Genomic DNA, 24,411 nt, shown 5'->3' on the forward strand with positions numbered 1-24,411 from the left:
GATTGGACCAATCTTTCCTTCAGGGTACATCCATTCGTACATGTGTACATATGTTTGTATGGATATATTTATGATGAAGCAAACGGGCTTCGTTGATGTACTGATGGGCATATGTATGTACTTATGGACAGCAATGATTTCATGTATGTACATATGTTTGAATGGTTGTACATATATTTGTATGTATGTACATATGTTTGTGTATGCACATATGTTTGTGTACATGTATATATGCACATACCGTCGCCTGGGTAAAAGATTGTCGTATGTTAATTTCGGTAGGTTGTGGGAAATCGCGATTGAAGTTTGAAATACAATTTCTCAAAAATGTGAAGATAGATTTTCTCCAAAGTCTCTGAAAATGTTACGAGTTCAGAAAACTCTTAAATTATTTTATTTTAAATGTTTATTATTCATTAGTTTTCAGTTTATGAAGGATTGTCTTTAGTTAAATTTTGTCGTAAGCGTCATTTGTCCACAATTTGGCAGCCACTTTGTATGAAATACGACAAAATGAGATCAATATTCCTACTAAATTAACGACACTTTTTACTCAATATCTCGGAAACTAAAGGAGATATACAAAATTGAAGAACACCATTTCTAAGATATTGACTAGTATAATATGACTGCATCATTAAATGAATTTTTACTAAATTATCGAAAAAATTATAGTCAGTATCACGGAAACTAAAGGAGATATATAAAAAGCGATAACAGCAATCGAATGACATTATTTCAAAATATATAACTGCATCTAGAACTAAAAATCGTCAAAATGGCGCTTACAATAATCTTTTACCCAGGCGACGATATGTAGTACAAACGAAAACTAATCTAATAAGCTGCTCGTTGATATAAATGCGAACTGTACTGATTGTCAAAAATTATGTGTATGTTGTACATTTCTTCATGTTTGACATTGTGCGTGTAATTTTCTAGAGTAGTTTTGTCCTCTCGCTATTTCCTTGTATTAACTCGTCCTTCGTTGGTATACTCTGATGAACATATGTGAGGATGATAGCAAGGCCAACTTATATAAGGTAGTGTTACAGGAGCAGTTGAAATTTTCGCCCGATATTTCTTAAAGAAAGCCATAGAGGTAGCGACCGTTGGTTCAACTTGGTGTTTTTTCGCTCTAGATTGCACCGTTTGTGGGCCTGTTGAATGAATTTATGTCTTGGTTGTATGAAAGATCAAAAAATGAAGTTGTACAACTTATCGCTACATAATTGGCCATGTTGTACAAACTCATTTAATTTGCGTTTATTTTGTACACTTTCTTTTTTTCTTTTTTGGCGCTGTAACCGCCTAAGCGATTTTGGCCGCGTTCAGCAAAGCACGCCAGTCGTTTCTCCTCTCCGCCAATTGGAAACACCAAGTGAAGCCAAGTCCTTCTCCACCTGATCTTTCCATCGCAGTGGAGGCCTTCCTCTTCCTCTGCTACCACCAGGGGGTTCCGAGTTGAATACTTTCAGAGCTGGAGCGTCGGTGTCCATTCGAACGACATGGCCAAGCCGCTGTAATTTAATTCGCTCCATGTCGTTGTAAAGCTCATACAGCTCATCGTTCCATCGTCTGCGGTACTCGCCGTCGCCAACGCGTAAAGGCCCGTAAATCTTCCGCAAAATCTTTTTCTCAAACACTCCAAGAGGCGCCTCATCGGATGTTGTCATTGTCCATGCTTCTGCGCCATATACCAGCACGGGCATGATGAGTGACTTATAGAGCGTGGTTTTCGTACGTCGAGAGAGGACTTTACTCCTGAATTGCCTACTCAGTCCAAAGTAGCACTTTTGTACACTAAGGGCCGTTTTCTCATGTAACCTGTAACTTTAAAACTCACTTTATATTTAAAGGTTGCATTAAAATTTATGATTGTGTCTAACGTAAAGAATTTTATTATCGGTTTAAAATTGGCTCACAACCAAGAAACATACATACGTCAAAAACTGATAATAGAAATGCTTAATTTTAGACATACCTTTATTTTTAATCCAACCTTTAAATATAAAGTGAGCTTTAAAATTAAAGGTTACTTCAGAAAACGGCCCTAAATAACCGAAAATGGATAACTCAGCCGAAATAGGTACGTGCTTTCGTTGAATTTTATAAATGTAAGCCGAAACTATGAAATTGTAAAAATGAGATTTTACGATGAGACTGCTCGCAAAATTGCAATGTTTGTGGGCAAAACGTCCAACTTGATTGCGGATTGATTTGAACCAACGTTTTCGGCTTGCATTATGTCAAAAGGATGTGTATGTTGTAATTAATTCTGTCATTTACTACCATTATGCGTAGGCCAATTCATGAAATCATTTCATGCGTTTGAGTAGAAACTGAATGAATGAACACCATTTCATGATTTCAATTAACGCGAAATAGAGTTTATGCACTTAGTTTTTACTCAGATCGATGAAATGATTTCGTGAATTTTACTACGCAGACATGTGATACTTGTGCTTTTAATTTATAAGGTAATTTTATGTTTTTATACTCTTGCTACCACATGACTATATGAATTCGTGATAAGAATATATGAATTCGCCTTAGAAGATAGAAAGAGAGTAAGAATAAATGCCGAACAAAGGAATTTGTCTTCTTTCAACTTAAATAAATGCATTTTGCAAACAAAAGTTCGTACGTTACTTAGTGCCTTGGTAATGGCGATTTCGTAAGGATCTATTGATTGCATTATAAACATTTTCATTTATTTGTTAAACATACAATTACTTCCATTTCAACCCGGTCCTATGGATGCTAGAAGCGCGAATTCATATGTATAACGTGGTGTTACCGGAAAATGAATAAATAAATTATATGTATATCAGAAAATTAATAAGATGAAATGAAATTATTGTTTGATTTCTAACCAAACCTATGTATGTAACTCAATCGCCTAATAGTTTGCCGAACCGTAAACATATGTTTACACATAAAATTTCGTGAGTAGGTACCTGGTACTCACACCTTTTTAAGAAGTTTCACTTCTATCATGTGTATGGTGTTACACACGCTTTTTTTGATACGCGGTTTTGTACTTTAAACGACGATATGTATAGCATGTACTTACGGCGGCCGCCGTAGCAGAGGGATTACATGTGCGTACTTCCACTCCATAGGACCATGGTTAAATACCTGGTCAGATCATAACCCAAAATAGCAGTCGTCCATCGGCACGCAATGGCAAACCTTCGAGTATATTTCTGCCTTGAAAACTTTTCTTATAAAATCATTTGGTGTTCTGAGTGAGCCTTAGAAATGTACATAGGTGTCTCCATTTGTGCCACAACAACAGAACTCAAGTTTGAGCAGAACCTCGGCCAAACACTTAGAAAAATATTTAAGCACCAAATATTTTGGTTCTGGCAAAATATTTTTTTTTTCACTTTTATTTCAACATATTTTGATTAAAAGAAAAATACTGATAAAAATAAAATATTTCACACATACAACAAAAAATATAATCGATAATCGCATGAGGCTATTGGCTGAAAATTTTAAAATGTACTTAGCGGCATTGTGCTACTATGATAGACGGCCGAGTAATCATAGCCAACTTATGTACAGTAGACTGCATCACTGCCCATACAAAAAAAAAGCGGCACTGTTTTTCCACTGGAATTATAAAATCTATGTATTATATTTTAAGACTTCAACCAAAATATCTCGCAAAAATATTAAGATTTACGATCTGAAAGTACCTTCAAAAATGGAGTTCTTTTATTAATAGACAGTTGTTTTTAAATATCTTTTGAAAAAATTACCTCAGATGACCGAGTAGTTTAAGCTTAAAAAGTTTTAATTAAAATATAAAAAAAAATTTTCTACGGAATCATAATAATGAGATTTTTGATGCTGTTTTTGCACTTTTTTCAAAGACTGGTTTAAGAAAAACTTAAAAAACTCAGCCAAAACCTTACCATTTAGACTTATGAGGTATCATTGGTAAGGTATTTTCTCACACTTTGAACTTTGCGAATAAGCTCATTCAAAACATGAAAAAGGGAGGTAAGATAAACGAGTGTCATTCCGTGTTGAATTAAGATGTGTTGGTATTGAATAAAAAAAAAAAATTGGGACGTGAATGAGTTTTTTTTGCAAAGAAACAAAAAGGGTGAGAAAATGATAAGTGTGATACCTTATAAGTATATATCGGTTAAAGTTTTGGAGTAGGTTTTCAAGTTTTTCTTAAACAAATCTTTGAAAAAGGTTTTATGTACACTGCCGGAACAAAGTATTGGCACAGCGATTTTTTCACAATATATGCAACAATTTTTATTCTAATATTTTTCCACCAATTTTGTATAAAAGTATGGTTCATTCAACAACAAAAAACATAAAAATATAATTCCTAAACTTTTTGCAAAACTCGCTAAAATTCAGCAAATTTTCATCAACATTTTCAACTTTTTAATCAGATGAGTATGCAGTTTTTTAGCCCATTAAATTCTAGTAAAAAATGCAAGTTCGGAGTTACTCAAAAATCGCGTTGATTTTTGAGAATTTTTTTGTTGAAGGTGTTTTGCATTTTTTCCATATAAAGTATTTTCGGAAAAAATTTTTTGTATGGAAGAGACTGCGTGAAAAAAAATACCAAAAATCAACGGTAATTCCTAGCTACTTATCACTTGCGCATTAGTATAATAAAATTGATTGGGCTACAAATCTGCATACTCTATCTGAATAAAAAATTTAAAATTTTCATGAAAATTTGCTCAATTTTCGCGAGTTTTGCACAAAGTTTAGGAATTATATTTTTATGTTTTTTGTTGTAGAATGAACCATATTTTTATATGAAATTAGCGGAAAAATATTAGAATGAAAATTGTTGCATATATTGTGAAAAATTTGCTGTGCCAATACTTTGTTCCGGCAGAGTAGATTTTTAAGCTTAAACTGTTTTGTCATCTGAGGGGATTTTTACCAAAAAATCCTTTAAGAAACTAGTTTGACTACAAAAAGAAAAATTTCCCTTTTTTGTTTTGTACCAATAGCCGAATATAAAAATGTACCAATATGTACAAATGGACCAATCGAGTGCCATTGCCTTAAAAATGTATGGAACTAAAAAAAAAATTCACCAAATTTTCGTAAAAACTTCGAGTTTTTTAATTAGATACTGAGTATGCAGTTTTATAGCCCATTGATTTCTAGTAAATAGAATAAAGTACAAGTTTCAAATTTGGAAACTTGAATTGGGTTTTTTCATAAGAATGAACTATATTTTTATAAAAAAAAAATAACCAAATAATATTTAATAATTTAATTATTTCTTGATCACTGTATGTATTTTTTAATATCTTTAATTGGACATGCACATTGTACATAAAGGAAGTACATAACAAAATTAAAAAATATATGCCTTTTTTCAAAGCACATTCTGCCTTTTTCCAAGTTTTTAGTGCATTAAAATCCTACATTTCTGCATTCGGTTGGAAGTCATCAGAATTTGATGTGTTGTTTATTTGCTGGCGAGAAAGTGCATCAGCGACAACGTTCCGATGTCCGGGTTTGTAAACGAGTTTTCCATCCTTTTCATTTTGTATTGGGGGTTTCTCTGTTATGGAGAAGATTAAAGATTGAAGACTGACCACCAGTGTAAATTGTCAAATCTGCTATACCATATAAGTAGTTGCGGAGTTTCTGACCAAACAATCGCGAGCAACTCTTTCTCATTCGTAGAGTAATTCTGTTCTGTTTCGCTGAGTGTTCGTGAAATATGGGTTTTTGGTTTTGCGATAATACGGCTCCTATAGCGTAATTGTTAGCATGTGTGATTAATTCGAAAGGTTTGTTGTTGGTCGGAAGAGTTCAACCTGGGCTTGCAGTTCTTCTTTTATTTTGTGCAGTGCTTCTAGTGCAGGTTGGACTAAGGTGACTTTTATTTTTGCACTTTGATTCTTTGAATCCCACCGTTCTCTCTTCTGAGGAACGTTGTGAGTGATTTGACGATGGCTGCAAAATTCTGTATAAATTTTCGGTAATTACTGGCGAGGCCTAGGAAGGATCTGAGTTCCTTCAGCATTGTGGGAATAGGAAAATCTTTATTAGTTTTTTTTTTGTAGGGTAAATTCTGATCCTGTTGTATTTAATTATATTTATTTATTTAAAGAAAGGGGTTGTATCTGTAAGACTTTTGTCTTTTATAGTACATAAACTGGTTGGTAGTTACAACAAAAATTAATTCCTTAGCATAATGCTGTGTAAATTTAAAACTAATAGTTCGGCAAATTGATAAAATTATATATATACATTTATTCACAATACTTAATACTAAATCATCAGTTAAAAAAAAAAAATAAGAATTAATTAGTTAAAATTAAAATTTAAACTTGCTGATAAACATTGGAAATTAAGAATTGTAATTTTTATTAAATACACAATTGGAACAGAGAAAATTGGTTAATTAGGAGAAAACAGACAGAGACAGAGAAAATAAAACAGCCATATCACAATCACATTCATCATAAAGTATTAAAATAATTATGAATTATCACCCTGTAGTTACCCCTATTCATAACAGCCTTGAAAGATTCAGGATTGCAATTCCAGAGCCTCACAGCATTAACGAAGAACAGCCTTGGTGAGGGTAAGTAGGAGTATTTAGGGATAATCAGATTATGATGCCTGCTTACCCTCGTTAATTTTAACTTCTCTATTCTACTAGCTTGAACATAAATATACAATTTTTAGCGGCTAGGTAATTAAAAATTCTGAGGAGATGTGGTCATATCTTCTTAGGCCATAGACGTAACGCGTAACATTATTAAACGCAACATCTATTTTATGGTACGAAAGGTGTTCGTTGGTCTTGCCCCAAGTGCAGATCAACCGAAGTTGAGCTTTGTAAAATGTTTAGGAGCGCCAGAAGTGGCTTCCAGGAGTTGGGTAAGGAGTTAAAACTTCTAAATCAAAAGTTTAAGCGCTATAAAGATGCATTTAAAGACTTTAAGTGCATTGAATCTTCATCCTCTCCATCACCCAAGCTTAAACAAGCTTCAATAAAGCGGAAGCATGGAGGAGACAGCATTGTTCCTAATCCCATTGCTTTAGACATTGCCACTTTGCCAATTGATTCTTTGCCTACTCCCGGCTTGAATAAGGAATTAATAGGTTTTAAGTAATTCTCCGTGAGTTGAGTTATCTCAAGCTGCATCTTCCTCAGGTGTCACTACAAGGGCTGCAGCAAAAACGACTACTGTGTCTGAACCTACATCTCAAAGTGGACCTTCTCCGTTACCGAAAGAATTAATCGTAGTTCCTGCGAATAAATCTGTGTTTGTTTCGCGCTTTTCTAGTGAAACGTCTGTAGAAGATGTTAAGTCTTATATAACATCAAAGCTTAATCCCCGGCTCATAGCTATTAGAAAATTTAATTTTTCATACGAAAGAAGCATATCTTCCTTCAAAATTGATATTTCTGCCGACTATTTTCAAAACATTGTTGATGGTTCATTCTGGCCCAATGGTGCTTTAGTTCGTGAGTTTGAGTTTAAACCTCGAGCTCGGAATGAAAATACTGTTCAAATTCCCTCCTCAGGATCAAAAAACTTATAAGTAATTTTTTCTTCAATATCTATTACCAAAATGTTAGGGGTCTAAATACAAAATCAACTAAGCTGTACTTAAAGTCTTTTGATTTAAATTATGAAATTTTGGTTTTTACTGAAACTTGGCTAAAACCGAATGTGTTTAACAGTGAAATATTGTATAGTAAGTATGAAATATTTAGAAATGATTGCTTAGATAGAAAAGGCGGGGGTGTTTTAATAGCTGTTCAGACCGACTTTTTCTCTGAAAAAGTTGTGTTCACAGGTTCAGATGATGTTGAATTCCTACGGTGCCCCTCAAGTAGTGTTTTTCTTGTTGCAATTTATATTCCACCACACTCTAACCCTTCGGTTTACTTCAAACATTCTTCATTATTGCTCTCTTTATTTGCCATGGCCAAGCCCTCCGAATCGATTGTTGTGTTGGGTGATTTCAATCTAGCGTGTGTTTCCTGGGATTCGGTGGATGGAATTCTGGTGCCAAATTCTTCTCGGGATGTACTTAACCAATTTCTTAACGAACTTTCCGATCTTGGTCTATATCAGATTAATTCATTTATCAACAACTTAGGTAAATGTCTTCATTTAGCGTTTATTGATGATACTGATAAATGCACTATAATACGCGGCGATCCTTTAGTTATACCTATCGACCCTTATCACCCACCACTTGAGTTGTCCTTGGCACCATCCTACGATTCATGTTATTGTCCTGAAACTCGAAAGCCGAAAGGTCGGTGATATTCTTTCAAATACGCTAACTACGACAAGCTTAAAATAGCTATATCTGAAATAATCTGGCCTGAGTACGATGGGGATGTTGAGAACAGTGCCTTACACTTTAGTAAAATCTTGAATAATATATTCATTAAACTCATTCCTCTTGTTACAGAAAATACCGGACCTCGTAACTCGTTGTGGTTTAACTCAGAGCTAAAGTATTTAAAAAATCGGAAAACTAAATCATTTAAACTTTATAAAAAATCAGGCCTGTCTTCTCACTACGCCGCGTACTCCATCCTTCGTCATAAATACAATGCCTTAAACAGAAAATGTTACAGGAATTACATTAATAAAACTCGCATTAACATCGTTTCTAATCCCAAGTCCTTTTACCATTTTGTTAACTCAAAACGTAAAATAAATGGGTTTCCCTCAACACTGAAATTAGATAATGTTATTTCTAGTGATGATGATGTGATTGCTGATATGTTTGCAAATTATTTTGAATCGAACTATTTTGTCGAGCCAAATGAAAAAACTTCTAGCTATCCTTTTCCACTCCCACAGTTTGACCACATCCGTATTCCTTCAATCTCCCGTGACAATGTTCTCCTTCATTTGAATAGTTTAAAAAATTCTTTTCTAAGTGGCCCGGATGGTATTCCCTCCTGTGTCCTAATAAGTTGTGCTGATTATCTATATAAGCCATTAACAAACATCTTCAATGCTTCGCTAAAGCAAGGAATTTTCCCCTCTTTGTGGAAGGAGTCGCATATCTTGCCGCTTTATAAAAATGGAAGCAGGTCGAATATTGCGAATTATAGAGGAATCGCTAAGCTGTGTGCCATTCCTAAATTATTTGAAGAAATCGTTACGGAAGAACTATCTTATTCCATAACACCCGTTATCGATGTATCACAACACGGCTTTTGTAAAGGTAAATCAACTGTATCAAACCTTCTTGAATTCACTACAAATGTGAACAATGGTTTCAAAAGTAATTATCAAACTGACGTCATTTACACTGATTTCAGCAAGGCTTTTGATAATGTATCTCATTCAACTCTAATATACAAACTTGATAAAATTGGTTTCCCTCCAATCCTGCTGCGCTGGGTTTCTTCTTATTTCATTGCCAGGAAACAGAGGGTTATCTTTAAAATATGTTCATCTCGTGTAATTCATGTGACGTCAGGTGTACCTCAAGGTAGCCACCTTGGTCCCCTTCTGTTTATTTCATTCATCAACGATCTTCCAAATATTTTGAAGTATTCGAATTGCTTAATGTACGCAGACGACGTTAAGTTATTTAAGTTCATTGGTGCCCCAGGAGACGGGAAACAATTACAGGTGGACCTTAGTAATGTGTTTAAATGGTGCGAAGTAAATTCTATGTCACTTAATTTGAAAAAGTGTAAATTTATGTGTTTCTCTAGAAAACCCTTTCAATCATATAGCTACCGCATTTGTTAACATAGTGTTGATCAGGTAACTAATTTCATCGATCTAGGCGTAACCATGGACTCTAAGCTTGAATTCAAGTCCCATGTAAATAGAGCCAAGGGCGTCTTGGCTTTCATCAAACGTTGGGCTAAAGAATTCAAAGATCCTTATGTCACTAAAGCTCTCTTCACCTCCCTAGTCAGGCCGATCTTAGAATACGGGTCCGTCGTATGGAACCCTAGATATCAAACGCACTCTGAAAGACTCGAGTCGGTACAGAAACAATTCTTATTATTCGCATTAAATAATTTGCCTTGGGATTCGACATTAAATCTCCCCCCGTACAAAAGCCGCTTGAAGCTCATAAATTTGCCAACGCTGCACAGCCGTAGAGAGATGCTCGGGGTTTTGTTCATGATTAAGATCTTGAACGGGATGGTCAATAGTCCCTTTCTACTGAACCAGATCACGTTTTGTATTCCTTCTAGGCCTTCTAGACATTAAAAGCCCATTAAGTTAACTATTTGTAGAACAAATTTTGAAATGCATGATGCTTTTCGTTGCCTATGCCAGGACTTTAATAAGCATTACGACTATTTTGACACCTCCAACTCACCTTTTACCATTAAGAAAACCTTACTTGAGATTTTGAATAAATAACATGTAAACCCTTACATTGCACCTTATCGTTCAGCTGGTGAACTGTATTTCTGTTCAGTTTATGAGGTAAACATAAACGTGAATCGCTTTTTTGTAACTAAATAAATTAATATCTTTAACCGGGAACGATAAATTACAATATCTATGACTGCTTAGTACAACTGTAATCGGCTCCATATATTTTCGCAACCGCGTAAGACAATACGAGCATGGATCGGAAACTCGGCGTTTCCGACCATGATCAACAGCTTGTCCACAGCGCGGAGCGGAAACTAGAGATTTCCGCCTGCCACACACTCAAAATAATGACTTCGGGAACATGGATCGGAAACTCGTTCTTTCCGACCATGCTGAACAGCTTGTCCACAGTGCGGAGCGGAAACTAGAGCTTACCGCCTGCCACACATTCAAAGTAATGACTTCGGGAACATGGATCGGAAGCTCGTTCTTTCCGACCATGTGCAACAGCTTGTTCATAGTGCGGAGCGGAAACCAGAGCTTTCCGCCTGCCACACATACAAAGTAATGTCTTCGGGAACATGGATCGGAAACCCGGCCTTACCGACCTTGATCAACAGCCTGTCCGCACCGCGGAGCGCAAACTAGGTCTTTCCGCCCGCCGCACACAAAAGTAGACTGAAGACTAGGCCTCGCCAGCTACCAAACCTGCTATTTTAAGTTATTGTTATTATTATTATTATTATTATTATTATTATTATTATAAATTACTATTTATCTAAATGTTCTATTCTCATTTGTCTGTAAGAAAATATTTTTCTGTAGACCAAATAAATAAATAAATAAATAAAATAGAATCAAGTTTGCTATAAACACGCTCAGAATACGTTATTTGCGGAACAATGAGTTGAATAGCTAACTTTCTTCTTGTCTCCAAAGGTGTAAATGACGCTGACATTCGTAGTCTGCATAAAACAACATACACATTACTTACAACTTTATTTATGTGGTCAGAACAGCTCAACATAGAATTGACAACGAAGTCTAAATTTCTTATTTTGTCAGTAAACATTAGGGCACTATTACCAACAAACACTTCTGGAATATCTTCCACATGTACTACACTATTACTAATTGGCAACACATATGTCTTGGCAGCATTTAGACAAAGACAATCATCACAAGCCCATTGGGAAATTGCCGACAGGTCACTATTAATTTTGAAACACAAATCTTGCACAAGACCAACACGAATGGACAAATACAAACGTTTCGGAGAACGAGAGATCGAAAAATGACACTGAAGATGGCACTACGCCGAAACCGGTTTGTCTCCAAACCAAATTTGACAAGGGATGACGGAAATTCGTTCCAAAATACATCATACACCCACCCTGTCGGAAACAACCAAAAAGGAAATAATTGAATGCGGTCAGCATATGCGTGGATATTGACATACTGACACACAGAGAAAACATCATTAACAAAACGACTAAACAAAAGAGAACCAAGGACCCTGTAGCACACCCGAGACAACATTACAAGACATTGATGAAGTAGTCTTGCTCATCACCTTTTGCGTTCTCCCGCAAGGTAGCTGGTCATAAGTTTCATAGAGCTGTCAGAAAATCCAAAGAAATATTTAAGCTTTTTGCAAAGAAGGTCATGATTTACTATTTAAGTCAAATGCTTTATGCCCTAAGTATTCCACAAAGTCTTGAAAAAAGTGAGATTTCTCATTGGAAATATTCATGTTGGCCTGGTGAAGCGCGCAATAACTCAATGGCACTGTAAGCAGACGTGTTTTTGTGGCGCTGCATTGAATCTCGCTTTAAATTCCCGGTCATTTATAGTATATAACATATCTACTAAAAGCTTGTGCCAGCAGCTATAGCTACAGCAGATCGGCATTCACTATATTTGCATCATTTTGTGTATTTTTGCTTTTTAATAATAAACAATATTCACGGAGGGCAAACATGTCAACAAGAAAAGGTGCCCGCAATACCTCCTCTCCGCAACAAACTCCAGCACAAAAACAATTGAGAGGCATTAGCAGTCCGACAACGGTGAGTTTTCTTGAGAGGCTGGAAAAGAAATTAAATTTTTCCATGAGCAGTATCATCTCGAAATTACATGAGAGCGAAGAGCGTGTCATGCAGAGAATAGGTGAAGTCGCTGCTGAGCTATCAAACATAAAAGCTGCCATGAAGAAGCTGGATGAGAGAGTGAGTGAATTAGAAAAACTCAATGGCGAAGGTAGTGAAGAAAACAAAAACGTTCAAGCTCTATGGCAACACGTCGATGGTGTACCTCATGAACCAAAAATACAAGATCACGCCTTCTTAGGATCCCGTTATAATCGCATTTAGGAAAAAAGTGTGCACACATAAGGTAAAGAATAATTTAACACAACGATATGATTTATAGAAGAATTTGCATAATAAAAATGATTATTCATGCGTACAACAATTACGCGGTTTTTTTTTGTTCTCTTCGCTGTTTACTTCTTACAACAAAGATGGCGTCGAGATTTCGACAGCTAGAAAATAACTTTTTTCTTTCTTTCCTTAAGGCGTGATCTTGTATCTTTCGTTCATGATCTAACGTCAACTTTTACGAAAATTAGTGAATTGTCTGTAAACTATGTTCATGTCCTCGTTTGTGGCGACTTTAATTTAGACGTTTTATGTAACAGCGCCAGGTCCAAGCACTAACTCAGCTTCTATTCTTGTGGTATCAATATAGTTAATGAGTATGCGACACGCTTTGCACCTAATTGTAAGCCAACTATGTTGGATCTCTTTGTCTTTGAGGTTAATAATGTAAACCATGTGGACCAATTTCGATTAGCTGGAATTTCTGATCACGAATTAATGTATTTATGTTACAATATAGAATTTAAGAAAGTACAACAAATAACCCACTTGACTTATAGAGATTTCAAAAATATAAATATTTTTGCCTTAAATGATGAATCCAATTCTCTGGACTGGAATTTCTGCTGGCTCCTCTCAGATACTGACGAAAAATTAGATCATTTTACTGAGCTGGTAAAATATTTGTTTGATAAGTATGTATGTCCCGTAATATTAAAATAACTGACAATAGAAAACCCTGGTTCACCAAATCAATTTTAAATCTTATAAAGAACTGAAATAAAGCGTATAAGTATTGGAAGCGTAATCCTACTGCTGAACGCTGGAATACTTACAGGGATTTACGAAATTTAGTAATTAAAAACTTACGCATGAATAAAAGATGGTATATGCAGAGTCAATTTAATGAAACAGTTTCCACCAAAGATTTATGGAAAAATCTCAAGTCGTTAGGAGTTTACGTGAAAGACAAGAAAGCCTGCACGATTGATGCCAATGTAATGAACTCATACTTTTTAGGAGTAAATAGGCAGCAAACAAGTGAGTCATCCTTCAAAATTAACCAAAGTGTGGCCTGTAATCCCACAGTTGAATTTACATTTAACTCAGCCACTGAAAATGAAATTATAAGCTGCATATATGCCGTAATATGGAATGTAATTGGCGTGGATTGTCTTAGCCTACGCTTTCTAAAAATAATCCTTCCCTACGAACTCCCCTCAATTAGCCATATTTTTAACTTCATTTTGACCTCGTCAACATTTCCTTGTCAGTGGAAAGTCGTAAACGTTTTCCTATATAACTATACCTAGCTCTGAATAATGCTGGAGATTTATATATTGCAAACGAAAGTTTGATCATATCTCGTTATACGCTAAAAGTATTCTCTGCTTTAGTTTAGAAAATTACTTAAAGGTGCGAAATATTTTACTTTTATTTAAAATAACTAAGCATCGTCAGCCTGGCTACCTTTTCTGTAGATTTAAATTGGTTATATCATCTCGCACTAAAAATATTGTAGTACCAAAGTATAAAACGTTAACGGCCTCCAGACTATTCTTTGTTAGTGTTGTCAGACTATGGAACTCATTACCACTTTCAATTAAAAACATAAATTTAGCTAGATGCTTTAAGACGGCAGTTACAGAACTTTTTACTTAGTTACCAATGTATATGTAGTTAGGTCCTCTATGTTTTCTCATCTTTTCTGTATGCTCTTGTTCTTATATGCCCTACTATTTCTGCAAGCTTTTGTTCATTTACGCCTTACCATTTCTTACCTTGTGTTCACTGTTGGTTAAGCCTTAGAATTTAAGTTTAGTTTAAGATTAAAATTTGTAATTGATTTGTAAAAATGTACAAAAAAAGACTTAATGTCTTACCGTACTTTTGAGATAAATAAAATAGAAATAGAAAGGAAGAGTAAATGAGAACATCGTCTATATACACGTACGCGAACTTGCCGATATGTGGTCTCAGGATATCATCTACACATCTTTGAAAAATTGATGGAGCATTTTTCAGGCCGAACGGCTTACGAAGGAATTCGTATTTACCTCCATTTACACCTAAGGCTGTTTTTCCCCTGTCAGATTCTTTAATAAGGATCTGATGGAAGCCAGATTCTAAATCTAAAGTTGCAAATACTTTTGCATTACCCAAATTCTGTATGTTCATAGCTATGTCAGGTATGGGGTATCTATCTGTAATAGTTCGGGCGTTCAGCTTCTGGAAGTCTACGACCATTCTGCGCTTAGATTTCCCTTGTTCGTCGGTACCTTTTTTAGTGACTGTTCAAATGGGTGAGTTGTATGGACTTTTGCTGGGTTGGATTATTTCATTTCCTAGAAGTTTATTAATTTCTTTGTTAATGAACTCGTTTTCCGACATAGGGTACGGATATTGCTTGGAGGATCTTCGGATTTTGTCCTAATGGTAGCTTGTACCGTGGTAGTATATGGTAGTACTGCATTAGTGCTTTCATTTTTTTTGCATAATTTCGTCGATTTCTGCCTTGAATTTTTCACTATTAACCGTATAATTTATTTTTTGTACAGATTCACTTTCCTTCTTGGCCCTATATTTATAACTGAGCTTGTACTCTAAAAGGTTGATCTCTGCTTTGATTGCTCTGAGTCCCTGTTCGCCCAGAAGCATATCAAGTTCTTCTAATGCATCTGTTTCAAAAAATGTGAGATTATGTTTTAACAAGGTTATTTTTTATTTATTTTTATTTGGTTATTGAGTGACCATGAAGGGTTTTTAATTTTTACAGGTTTAATTAGAATAGGCTTACCGATATTGCCTTTTGTACTAATATAAATGTTTGTTGCTCCAGTGTCGATCAGGATGTTTATAATTTTGCCTGTATCCCTGCAGTGGCATTGCAGACGCGGCAACTTGTTCATACTAGGGATGTAGCGAATGTGGAATTTTAGACATCCGCGGATGCGAATGCGAATGCGGAGTCAAATATTTAAAAAAAATAAATATGGTGAGTACATTAGGGGATTTAGGTAAATAAAAAATTGAAAAGTTATTAATTTTTAATAATATTTTCTTATTTAGTACTTCAACTAAAAAAATTTAAAAATTGTGTTTAAGAAAGAGTAATTTTGCTGCCTTTTCGGATTACAGCCTGTTTCCTAACGGGTCGTACATCAAACCTGCGCCACTAAATAACTACTCGCTCGAGGCGACATACTTGAAAAACTTGAAACTTGACAAAATTTGTAAATTCTTTTCGATTGACGCTGCACCAGTTGAGAGAACTTTCAGTTATTTTTTTTTTTTATTGCGGTGCAACAATTCCTTTTTGGGAATTGCATCGGGGCTGCAAATGTCGGATGTATCCTCCTGACTTTCATCTTCACAATCTACCATCACGGCAAGATCGTTGTTTAAACACCGTTATGCTCCAATTCGGAGCACCAATTCCTTTGGTTGTTTCAGAATTTGGAGAACCTGTTACGTCATCAGCGTTTTTCGATTTTAGTTTTTGTAATTCATTTTTAATCCTGTCTTCTGTGACTGGTTTGAAAAATGTGCGCTTATAGCGAGGTTGTGAATAGGTGAATATGGCAAATAAATTGTTATTTTCTAGGAATGAAAATTTCGAAGGAAATTCTGAAAATCGTTGCTGCCAGCAGAATTAGTTTAAAATCGTGTTATTTTGTTAAAAAGGTACCGCGTTTTTTATAATCAGGCTTATCATGGGTTTCATTTTCCACGAACCGGTTCAATTTTCACTTTTGGTTTTCAAGTATTTACTATGGGCGGATGTCAAATTTTCGGGTGAAACCCAGGATAAGGCAGAATAATTTGAATTATGGAATCACGGACGATAAAGATCTCAGATTTGCTTAGTTCCAGGGTGACTTCTTAGAAAGGTTCTTCTGTAATGAATACCTTGTAATTAGTTTTTTTTATTAGTTTGCTGAACTGGGCTTTTCCCAGTTGCAGGCCTTCACAATTAATTACTCACCGCTCTCGGTACCATAAACCATTAAATCCGTTTTGTGGTTCCATTCCATGCGCTCAATGTGTTTTGATATATTTTTTTAGGCGAATGAACGCAAATTTTCAACATATGTATCGTTAATACTATTTCACATTGTCGATGTAATGCAAAAAAACACAACTAACTAAATTTTTGTATTGCCTAAAACGATGTGGGGACTTATGATTCGAGGAAATGCATCATAATCAATCAAAAAGTTAATTTTGGATTTTTAGTTAGTTACAGCTTTTTGTATTTTAGTGACGATGTGAGATAAGCCCTTTCCATACTATACTAACGATATATTACATGCCAAGTCCCACTATATATAAAATTCACCTTGAATTAATTCTTATTTAATTTGTGAACTTGGCTGTGGACTTATTTACATATTACTTCATCTTTATTTCGATGCGTGACCTGAAAGACTAATAAAAGGAAACACAGAACTTAAGAATAATAAGTTTTATGAGAAAAAAATAATAACACTTTTATAAGAAAAAGTAGAAAAAACCAGCGATGCATCCAGTTTTTTCAGCAGACCTTTCACAAATAATATTCGATAGTTACATAATTCTTACCTAACTAAAAGTAATATTTTAACGCGCAAATAGTTGACTCTCTTTCCTTTGACTTTAAATTACGAAAGAAGGTCGACGTAGGGGACAATCTTAACGTAGCATCTCCACAGGCAAAAAAATGTTGGCTAACATTTTTTGTTTGCCAGATATACGTTTTATCAGTGCATTTGCACAATATTCGCATTCGCAAAAGCTCCGCATTGATTATTGCGAATGCGAATGTTAAAATTTATGTGATTGTAGTTCTTCGTCGCGTGTTTGGTTTATATGTTGTACCTTCTGTTCTATGTTGAAGTTGCGAGATGAAGGATATCGTCTTCTCTACTGTAGATCTCCACGAAATGGGTTATTTAGAGGTAGCCCTTGTATTTGGCGGTTATAGCTGTTTTGTTGCGGTGTATGTATGTTGCACTTGCCCGTTAGGTCTGTACCTTCGGGGTCTCTCGTGAAATCTTCTGTTCGATGGAGGTTGATGCTGCGGTGTATTGTAAGGTCTGTGGTGATTGTATTGCGGAACATCGAATTGTGAGTTCACGTCGGCGTGGCAGTCGCGCTTGCGATAGCGTAAGCGGTTTCGAAATCTCTTGGGTTGTGGCTATGGAGGGTGCCGCTGGTATACTTGTTCAGACCAAGAATAAATGTCCTGACTGCTTCCTGATTCTCCATCTTAACTTTAGTGACTGCAAGATTTAATGACTTGCTGACTTCACAATGGAATTCCGCTAACGTCCTTTTACCCTGTGTTATTTTTTTCATCTCTTCAAATAACACATTCATATCTTCACTAGACACGAATAAAGGCGCGAGCTCAAAAGTTGACTGCGAAAATAGGCGCATAAAAAAAACTTCAGCGAAGAAAGACTCTTAACATAGTTGACGGCGAAGAAATATGCGTTAAAATATTTGACGGCGAAGAAGGACGCGTAAACTTATTTTCGAAGTCAACTATGTTTGCGGTTGTAATAGTATGCACATTCCGTAAAGAGTTTTTGGCGAATAATGCTGAAGTCACAGTCCTTGGCCAAGTATTAATCTATGATTACGCGTCTTTCTTCGCCGAAAATTTTATTAAGCGCCTTTTTTCGTAAAATTTTTGTATGCGTCTTTTTCGCCGTCGAAACACTAGCGTGGCTTTATTCGTCTCTAGGGACGATATATAGTAGAGGTATCTGGTCCGCATAATACGGGTGACAAACATGCTAGCTTATTTGCATAAACAGCCTTTACTTGCATTAAATCATGCGTTTTCCTCTTTCAAATGCGCATAAGGAGCCGAACAAATGCATGAAATTTTTGGGAATCAACTCGGATCAGCGGAATTTTCGATGACAACACTGGTAAAAAGGGTCAGCTGTCATCTTTTGTCCAAGTAGGCAAACAAAGCAAACGAGTTTGGCGTCTGCGGTAGCCGAGTGGTGAGAGTTGCGTGCTAAAAGTCTATAGGCGCCAGGTTCGATCCTCGGTTGGAGCGGCTGCCAAAATTTTTTTGTTTTTATATTTTATTTGGCTTATCTTACTTGTTTCTAAACGATATTTTTCTGATACCCAACGATATCTCCATTAATATTTTATAAAATTTAAGGAATGATATCACATTTTGAAGGGGAGGGGCTCACGAAAAATAGTCACGTTGTTAAAATTTATTTATTTTTTAAAAAAAGGGGTTTTAAAAAGCTGAAAGCACTGTATCTGGTCATTAAAGCGCCATATCTTCCATAATCCTCCTTCAAATTGAATGATTAAAACATCATTTTGAAGGACAACTTCACTGGTTGAGGAAGATAATAACTACTTTTTAATAGGGTAGCCACCTGCTTAAAATTTTAATGATTGAAACATATATAGAGTAAAATATTGTAACAAATTCATGAATGGCAATTAAATGCACTGTTAACCTGAAGTAATAATTTTGAAGAGGGTTTCCAACTATTTAAAAATTTAAATCTATATATATATATATATATATATATATATATATATAAAACAAAGTTGCTTCCGTAATACCGAACATAGCTCTAGAATGTTTTGTCCCATGTGAGCTGTCTTTTTTGTTGTGTTTGTCTCTGCCCAAGGAAATCCGAAAAAACTGTATAGGCAATTTTTTTTTCTTTAATTTTGATCGTTATATTGCAGTTGAAATGGTTACCCTGGTTCAAAATTGTATCAATGCTAAACAATTATGTAGTGAAATGCTAGCTATTGACTCCCGAACGAAACGCATTAAAATAAACATTTCGATTTAATTTTACAGTTTTATTTAAAGAAAAGAGAGATCCCGACGAGCGACATCAACTCCTCAACGTTCAAAGTAGTCTGCGTAGCTATTATTAGGTTCTACGATTATTTATACACACGCTTAGATTCTACGCTTACGCCTCTATGCTTAACATAATGATTCACGTTGGGTGTTCCACTTAGGGTTCGATCGCCGTCACTCAATTCCTTGCTCAATCATCGCGCTCTAAGTGTGTCATTAGAAAATGGATCTACATTTCGTTATTCTTGCATTGCTTGTTTGCACTGCGCTTAAGGCGGTGACTCAAAGGGTCGAAGTGCCTGCGGTTCTTTGTTCAAGGGTATTGCCATAATTGTGTAATTTATGCGAGACGTTTTTAGTGTCAGAGTCCTGACAGAAATGTAGGTCAATCCGAACATGGGTTAGCGTGACAGCAATCCGATATTTGACACTGCTTTAAAAATACAGGGCCGCTTTAAGGTTTGAGTGATCTAAGTGACGATTATCGTGACAGTAGGTTAGGTTAGGTTAGAGAGTGTTGTAAATTATTGCCGGTTCCATTTACAGTTGCCGGATTTGAAAACTGAATGATGGAATTTTTATTCAAAATATAAAATCAGCGTTATCATGAGTTTAATTTTCCTCGAACGGGTTCAATTTTTGTTTCCGTGTATTCACTACGGGCGGATGAAAAAATTTTGGCCTAATTTACTTTCGGGCGAAACCGTCGATAAGAAGTCTGAATTTGCGAATATGGTTCGATTGCTTCGAAAATAGTTTGAATTCTTCGGCATGGCACTTTCAGTGTCCGGAAACCATTCGACGATCAGAATATAAAACATTGGCTCACGGAACCGCAATTTAGAAAGACATCTAAATTCTCAACAACGCACTCAAGTTTATGAACAGCTTTGAGTGCATACGTCGCTAATTCATGCAGGATGACCACAGGAGGCTGCTTAACAACTGAAACAAAAGCGAAATCCCGATCTGCATCGTAAAGAGAGAAGAAGTACCGTGCCGTTCGACATGCCGCACGATTGAGTATATCGAACTTCTTTGAGTTACGATTGGTCCACCTGCTGTAATTTGCTAATTTTACAATGCGTAAATCTTTTATTCGGAGACAACAATTTTGAGTTCTGCAGGAGTTAAAGTCAAATTACTACAGTTAACTGAACCACGGCGAATTATCAGAATACCGACAATTCTTTATGAATGCCCAATATGCAATGATTAGGCAGTTAAAGGATTGCATTTCAAATAAGTCTATGTAAACTGGATTTATGTGGACCAACGATAATCACTCATTTTGAACTTGCCACCAACTATGCTGTACAGATTCAACACCGAACTAGATCATTGTTCAATACAGTGAATGAAGAGAAGGAAGTTATTAAAATTTATTTCTTTGGCAACTCTGATATCGAAATTGATCACCGTTGGGCGATTTACTTTGCTATGAAACGTCAGATCATTGGAAAATTGCAAGAACTTCGTCACGGACACAACGCTTTGATTAGGTTATTTAAAATGGCATTGGAAGACATGAGATCTGACAACCAAAAACCCATAATTAGAGCAGATAAATGTGCCACTGGTAATCGTTAAGTGAATAGTTGGTGAAAGTGTTATACCAAAATGCTCCAGCAAAAAATTAATTTTGAGCGAGACGAAGTTCGCCGGGTACGCTAGTATACATATAAAATTTTTATTTATTTTATTTTCATTTGTTTTATTTGATATCACATTTTTTATTTTACTATTAGTTAATTTAATTTTTTAGTGTTAAATTTTATTCAACAATTTTTATTGAGTTTGAGGCCGTTTTTAATGAAAAACTTACTGTGGAAAAGCAACAATAATTTGAAAAAATGGTAGAAGTGATAGCTATTTCGGAAATCACCACATTTCCTCATCAGTCTTCTTTCAGTGGGATTCGATCCAACGACCTCAGCTGACTCAGTTGCCTACGCACCTTGCTAAGTTCGCCCTATAAATTCTTGTTGCTTTTTTTCTCACTTTTTCATTTGTGAAGCCAACTATGTACAATCAAGCGCATCTATTCCAGTGGCGGCATATAATTAATTTTTTAGGGAAATGTCTGTTTAATTCTTTTTAGTGGATAAATTATCTTTACAAAAATACAAAACAAGTTCACATTGCAGATAACGAATTTTTCGATTTTTACCCACTTAGGCGGCACTGTGCGACGACCCCACTGACTCAGCCAGTTGCCTACGCACTGTGCTAAGTTCGCCTTGTAAATTATCGTTGCTTTTTTCCACTTTTTCATTTGTTAAGCCAACACAATCAAGCACAGCTATTCCGCTGCTATTCACACTTGATCATGTGGTTGTTGGTTTTGTTGGTTTTTATTAATAATTCTATTTTTAGAATGTTTAACTTTTAGGTGTGCTCGTCCTTAAGTTATTTCTTTTTGTTATTTTATGGCCTTATAACAATTATATTCAACAATTTTTATTGAGCTTGAGGCCGGTTTTAATGAAAAACTTATTGTGGAAAAGCAACAATAATTTGAATAAATGGTAGAAGTGATAGCTATTTCGGAAATCACCACATTTCCTCATCAGACGTTCCCACTGACTCAGCCAGTTGCCTACGCACTGTGTTAAGTTCGCCTTGTAAATTATCGTTGCTTTTTTCCCACTTTTTCATTTGTTAAGCCAACACACGATAATTTACAAGGCGAACTTGGCACAGTGCGTAGGCAACTGGCTGAGTCAGTGGGACCGTCGCACAGTGTAAGATTTGACCCATCTAGCTGCTTTTAATTCTGTAATTCGAAATGAAATTTTGCACAAGGTACGTTATAAGATAGGCGAAGCTTTTTTACAAAAAATTGGTAATTTATAGTTACCGTCACGCCACCCTATTATATAACTGCAATTTTTAAAAATGCAAAAACTGAAATATTTAACTAACTACAATAGCTAAAATGCCCAAAATTTATATTCAGAATTTCCCTATAACAAGGAATTATAAACTGACAGAAATGGACTTAAAAGTAAATATATTTTTTTAATTATGGGCGTGGAAAATATCGATAAAAAAGTCAAGCTGGGTCAACATAATTCCGTTATAAGTTCAATATTTTTTGCTCTATTTACAAAAATGGGATACCATTGGAAATGTAATGAATCAGGCTTTCTCCACTCAAAGCAAAAATACAAGAATTTGTCTCGGCCGAGATAAAATGGAAATGAATTACTCGAAGAAAATGAAATTCCCAGTAGGCCAGAAAAAAGAAAATTTCATCAAAACCTGCACTTTCCAGCAGCTTAAATTGTGTTGTTTAAAGTCTAAGAGGAGTGGCAAATAAACTGAGATACAAACTTTATCGAATAGTGGCGGATAACGAGTTTTCGGGTCTAATAAAAATAATAATTTGCTAAAAATAAGTCTAAGTCAACATCGTTTTACTTTAACATGAAATACTCAGTCCTAGTTTACTAAATTCCCAAAAATGTATATTCATTAAAAAGATCATACCTAAAAAAAATAAATAATATAAAAAAAACTTTTTAATATACAACGCTTTTATAAATGGACTAAAAAGTAGAAAATAATATTTCTCAGTCCCATAGAACTTGTTTTGATAACTTTTGATTTTGAAATTTTAGCAAAAGTCATTATAAACAATCTATGAAATTGAAAATGAAAAACGTGGAGCGCATGCAATACAAAGCATTCGATTTAATTGGCAATAGTCAAACTACATAACGTAGACCTAAAATTTCTACAGCGAAAGTAGAAGTTTGAAATCGATTTTAAGCGGTCGTTATTCATATACCCACATACATACATACATATATTACTTTTCATATCAATCCAAGTGTATTACATGCACCCCACGCTTTTCATTTTCAAATTCATAAATTGGTTATAACGACTTTTGCTAAAATTTCAAAATCAAAAGTTATCAAAACAAATTCTATGGGACTGAGAAATATTATTTTCTACTTTTTAGTCCATTTATAAAAGCGTTGTATATTAAAAAGTTTTTTTTATATTATTTATTTTCTACTTTTTAGTCCTGTCTGAATAAAATTTTGCAATAGATATTAAAATAATTCAACGATATTAATAGAAAGGTGCACACACATGCATTTACATATGTATGTACATACAAACGAGCACCAATTAATTTTATTTAAAGAAATGGCGTGTCGTCTATTTCCGCTGAGGCAAACGTAGTACATAGGGCGACATCTAGATGTCATCTACCTCGCCCTATTCACTACAGATGTCGCCCTATGCACTATGCTTTTTTATAGGAACTTTTCAAAGCAAAGGTTTTATGGTGTCGGACACACAACATTGAAAGTTTCTGGATCCACAACATTGAAAGTTTCTGGACACACAACATTGCAAGTTGATAAAAGCGTTGTAAAATAAGACCAAAATGATATTTTAGCAATTGTTGCATAAATCACATAACACAGACAAATTAAACATTGAGATTCAGTTTTTAATATACAAGTTTAAATATTATTGCGCTCAGTAATTTTCCAAATCAAACCCCGTCCCGCCAAAAACTTTGATTGAAATTTTTTAGTTGTTATTGTTTCGTCTTTATCAGGCATTTCTAAAAACATTCTTGACGTTGTTTTGAAATTTGGCAACATAAAATAATGTAATTAATCTTTTATAGAATATGGAAATGATACACTGTGCGTCGGTTCGAATCCTACTGAAAGAAGTCTGATGAGGAAATGTGGTGATTTCCGAAATAGCTATCACTTCTACCCAGGGAACTGCAATTATTCCTGTTTTTAAGTAATTGGTTGAATAACACAAGAAATAGTGTTGGTGGATATTATCAGAGAACTTAGATAGATAGAGAAGGTGCAAA

The sequence above is a fragment of the Rhagoletis pomonella genome, unplaced genomic scaffold (genome assembly GCF_013731165.1).
Source record: "Rhagoletis pomonella isolate Grant_MI unplaced genomic scaffold, Rhpom_1.0 Rhpom_scaffold_00002, whole genome shotgun sequence".
NCBI lineage: Eukaryota > Metazoa > Arthropoda > Insecta > Diptera > Tephritidae > Rhagoletis > Rhagoletis pomonella.